At 40.1% G+C, this 5,358-nt stretch overlaps 1 long non-coding RNA gene across 1 annotated transcript; it reads left to right on the top strand.

Moving 5' to 3' along the window:
- The first annotated feature begins 2,020 nt into the window (after window positions 1-2,020).
- On the top strand, window positions 2,021-2,441 carry LOC113318142. Its single transcript, XR_003344297.1, has 3 exons — window positions 2,021-2,109; window positions 2,208-2,302; window positions 2,381-2,441. It is a non-coding gene; the product is annotated as an uncharacterized LOC113318142 (long non-coding RNA).
- Window positions 2,442-5,358: the final 2,917 nt, after the last annotated feature.

Genomic DNA, 5,358 nt, shown 5'->3' on the forward strand with positions numbered 1-5,358 from the left:
GAGACACCATGTCCTGCCACCATCTCCTTCACCTCCACTGTCACCACCACACCGCCACCAAACACCACCATACCACCTCCGTCATCATCCTACACATAATTGAACACCTTCCCCCATCATTCTAGCCCTTTAGCCCATCAACTCATTACCTAACCTAAACCCTAGGTTATGGATTGATGGATTAACGTGTGCTAGAGTTGAAATTGGCGCATGAGAAATGGAGTAGGAGCAATTACAAAGCATGGGTTGCGTTCAATTTGATGTGGCTACATCAAATTAGGTGAGAAATTACCAAACCCTAGCTCTGTCAGTTTGGGTGAAAAATTGGGTAGAACCTAAATTGTGTTGTGGGTATAAATTGGGACTATGGGTTGTGTTAGAATCCATGCTTGGAGTAGCCAACATCCAGAACTCCCAAGTTCTGTTAATTGTTAATTTTCAGTTGTGTTCATTTCAGTTCACTTGTTATGCTTATGTTCATAGTTCTGTTAATGTGTTAGCTTATGCTCATTTCAGTTCACTTGTTATGCTCATTTCAGTTCAGTTCAGTTTCACATTCCTGTTGTGCTTATGTTCATGTTATAATTGCATTTGTCTCCTGTTAATGTCTTAGAAGTTTGTATGTGTTCATTGTTAGTTCAGATTATGTTAATTGTATTGTAGTGCTTAAATGTCATAGAACTGATGATATCTACTTGAATGAATGCATCTGTGATCAGTTGTGCTGTAAGAAGACAACTGATTCTAGGGGTGAAAGAATGATGGTAGAATTCAGTGTGATACATGTTCAGTTAGATGGAGTAAACCTTGCTGCATAGTGTTAATTGAGTAGTGGGAAGAAACTAGTGCCCACTAGTGACAATGAGCAAGCTAGCTCTCTTCCCACTCTAAAAGAGTGCTTTAGTTCAGCTCCATGTTAGCTTAACCTTCTTCCCCTGCCTTAGGCTAACTGCCTTTGTGTTATTTTCATTTTGCTTCTTTGTGTTTTGTTCACTGTAATTTTCATTTGCATCTTGTGTTATTTTGCTGTTGCTTTGTTCCTTGCCCTGTGCTGTTGCAGCTGCTGCTGCAACTCTGTTGCTGCTGCACTGCTGTGCAGCTCCTCCTCTGCTGCCCTGCAGCACTGCTGCTGCTTCTCCTGTGCAGTGCTGCTGTTTTCCTTCCCCTTGCAGCTGCTGCTGCTGCTTCTCCTGCAGCTGCTGTACTGCCTCCCCTCTTGCTTCTGCTGCATCACTATCTTCCACTGCTGCATTGCTCTCTTCTCCTGCCAAGGTTGCTGCCAGGCTGTTGCTGCTGACACTTCTTCTTCTGCCAAGCCAAGCTCAGTTCTTGCTACTCCTGCAGCCTTCCAAGGCCAACCCAACTGAGCCCAAAGCTCAGCTCATTCCAAAAAGATTAAGGCCCAATCCACAGTTACAAGCCCAGGTTTGGACTAAAAGTTGAAGCCCAGCTCATAAAAAATTCAAAGCCCAGTTCAACCAACCTGTGGGCTTGTTCCATAAGCCTAAACTCAAAGGCCCAAGACCAAACCAATTGAGTCCAAGGCTCAGTTTACCTCAAGGGCCAAAGCCCAATTTGCATTTCAAAGACCAACTGAGCCCAAGCTCAGTTCCTTTTATTGAGAACAAACCCAATAGTACATTAAGCCCAACAATTCCAAAGGGCTTCTAAGCCCAAAGCAAATTTAGGAACCCAATTAGCTAGACACATTTCCGAAACACACCCGATCTCTGTGGATCGACCCGTACTTGCACGAGCTACAACTGACGACCGTGCACTTGCGGTATTACTGTAGGCCCGTTTCCATCGCATCATTTTTAAACGCTTTCCCCGGACCCGACCACTTGCAGCAAGTAATTTATGGATTGTATCTTAATATTGTCTGAGAGGTTTGAGGCTGTAAACCATGTCCTAATAGAGGTGGATCTTACTGGTTCACCATGATGCAAAGCAAAAAGCATTACCCAGCAGATATTTAGCTCAAAGTTGTAGGGAAGAGTCAGTTAAGTTCTCCCTTTTAGATTACTTACTTTCAATAGGACCAAGTGCTTGCAATTCTTAAAAGGATGGAAATTATTTGAGAAGGTGGTCATAAGAAGAAGCAAATGTGTAAGAACTAGGTCCTGCAATCTTTCCCTGTTATTTATACGCTTGAAGTAATGTATGTGTAGTTTTTAATTTCTAGTTTGTCCCACATGTTATTTCAGGAACCTGTGTTTCATGTTACAAAACAAGTAGCAGCTAAGAAGGAAAAACCAGAATCTTGCTGCTCTGAATCGGATTTGATAGTGATTCCGAGAAAGTGAGTACCTTTTCTTTTTGTGGGTTTGTTTATTTTGCATTTAAAAGATGTTATGTTTAAGAAAAGTTTGTCTCCTAGCTGCTGCTACATCTAAAAAGGTTGCAGCTCCTTTAACTAAGAATGGAAATTTCAAGAAGAAAACGAATCAAGTAATGATGATAGTTCAGATGATTCAAGCTCTGAGGATGTGAGTTTTTCTGGACCATTTGTAATATATAATAAGTTCAGTTTTCATTAGAACTATAGTTATTTGAAAGTGTTCTATTTTTCTTATTGGTTTTATTGGGTTGGTTGATTTATTGATAAAAAGAAAATCCATTGATGCAACATCCAGTTGCTCCTTGCACCAGCAACAAAGAAGCAAGAATCCAGTGATGATGACAGTTCAGATAACTCATAAGGGTTACATAGTAAGTAGATGGTGTAGTAATTTGAAAGTATCATGAGTTTTTGTATGCTGGGTTACGTATTTTGTATGCTAATATATATCAATACTTGTTCTAATGTAGGAAAAAATGAGGGAACAAGCTGGGTACTTAGATGAGAACAGTAAGCAACAGTCCATTACTCATGAAATCTATGTGATTGTGTTACCTACATGCCGACATTAACTTGTAAGAACTATAGGAAATAGTCATTGATATGTGTTCTAGTTTCGTGTGAATGCATTATGAGAATATATGTGGTGATTGACAACACTGAGAAGAGTCTAGTGTATTTATATCCATCTTTATGTGTATGTTGTATCAGATAAGGATAAGACTACACCTAACTTCTTAAAACAACTGTGCAGGTACTGAAACATCATCACCTAGTGCTATTCCGATCCCCATACACGATCAAGCTTTGAATCCAAGCTTTGAATCCTTGCATTATTACAACTCCAGCAAGAGGAACCAGTTCACAATGTCAATGAAGAAGTCCTCTTGCAAGTACAATTGAAACACCAGCACTGAGCACATCTTTTAGCTAGGGGTAGAGGTAATTTCGACTGATGATGTTGGAATACCAGTAGATATAAAGCAGTATAGCATCTGTCTAGTATATGGCACATGAACTAAATCATTTTTTTAACACCTGAATGTCTTATATGTGTTTCAGCCATTCAATTTGGTGAATGGTTACACTGTAAATTGTTCCTGAATGTATTGTAGTTTCAGAAATAAGAATGGTTACAGTAAGTTGCAGTGTCAAAATTTGAATTTGAAAATATGAATGGCCTGAAATTCCCAGGTGACCGGAACTGGCATTCTCAGGTGACCGGCTTCAGGCGAGGATCACCTGAAAGTGCCAGTATTTTTTTATTAAAATCTAACGAATTCCTAACGTAGAAAATGAGTTAGACTATTTTGAAAAACAAGACACATGTTATCTCTTTATTAGTCACTTGAACTTAGAGCTGTCAATTTCTAACCCGGCCCGCGGGTTGGACCTAGCTTGGCTTGTTGTCTAAACAAGCCGGGTTAGGGTTGTCATATCTAGCCCTAGTAAAAACAAGCCGGGTTAGGGTCAACTCGCGGGTTACCCGTCAACCCGTCAATTTCATGTGAGTTACTAATTTAGGAATTTTAAGTTACAAATTTAAGAAATTTAGGGTGTTGTGCTAGAAATCAAAGTTCATATTTCCTTAAATGATTTAATACAATCCAAATTTCATTTGATTTAGGATTACGGAGTAGTGATCCCTCTGCCCACTAAATTTTTTATACATTTAAGTGATTTTAGTTTCAACCACCCCATTTAACAAGTCAACCCAAACCCGTTAGAGCCAACCCGTCTAGGGCTAGGGTTGGGTTTTTTGGCTTGTACATGAATAGTACTAGGGCGAGGGCTGACCCTAACCCGTCCATGGCTTGTCAAGCTAGGGACGGGTTGACCCTAGCTTGCCCGTTTGACAGCTCTACATGAACTGTTATATAGAGGGTTAGCAAACATTATAACACAATCTCTACATTACAAGTAATTATGAAGTATAAAATGTCAATAGTTAGGAAAAAAAATTGTAATGAAATGCATATGTTAGCCTATTTAAGTTTCCTAATGAACTAAAAGCGTTAGGTAAAATACTAACACATTATATAACTGGCTATGTGTAACCATTTTTCTTAGTTAGGGAAATTAACTCTAAGGAAATCCTTGATTTGGTGTAGTGATCACCGAAACAGATTATGGAAAGGGGAAGGCAAATGGTTTGATGGGTCAGTGAATTGTGGTTAAAGGGAGGAAGAGATCACCACTCAAGAAAGAAATGCCGCAACAATCTCATAAAACGAACCCTTTCATGGTTTATAGTGTTTTCACTGAGGAAAGCAGGTTTCTGTTAATCGAACCAAAACGGGATCTAGCGACAGGATTTTTAAGGCCCCGGTTGCAATAGAAGTCGAAAGAGTTTGTGATGCTGAGGGTGACTTGAAGAGAAGAGAAAGAGAACTTCACAGGATAAAATCGAATGGTAGCCCAAATAAGGATAATAAGGAGATTTTAGGAAGGGGGCAAATGTCTCAAGCTAAGAGGAGGTATTCTTACACTACAAAACGGAAGGCTTCTAGGGACGGTCAGAAAAACGTCCCAAGAACTTGAAAGCCGTCCCAAAAAGCTTTTAGGGACGTTTGTTGCTGCGTCCCCAGATCCACCGTCACTAATACTACTAGGGACAGATTTGCCTTCTAGGGACGGTTCTGAGTGGCCGTCAGTAGTACTATTAGGGACGGCTTCATCTTCTAGGGACGTTTCTTTTTGGCCGCCAATAATACTTCTAGGGACGGCTCCATCTTCTAGGGACGTTTATTTTTGTCCGCCGCTAATTCTTCTAGGGACGGCTCCATCTTCTAGGGACGGTTTTTAAACCGCCAGAAAAACAAGATTAAACTGGAACAATGGGGACGGTTTAAAAACCATCCCTAATATCTGAATATTGAAGCTCTGTTCCCCTGCTTTAATTGGGAGAATTCCATCCCCTCATAGGATTAGATGCCATACATCATAAAACTAGTGACAACTAAAATGCCATACATCCACAGAACAAAGACAAACTCATAGAAGACTTTTTTTTTGTA

The sequence above is a fragment of the Papaver somniferum genome, chromosome 10 (assembly GCF_003573695.1).
Source record: "Papaver somniferum cultivar HN1 chromosome 10, ASM357369v1, whole genome shotgun sequence".
Taxonomy (NCBI): Eukaryota; Viridiplantae; Streptophyta; class Magnoliopsida; order Ranunculales; family Papaveraceae; genus Papaver; species Papaver somniferum.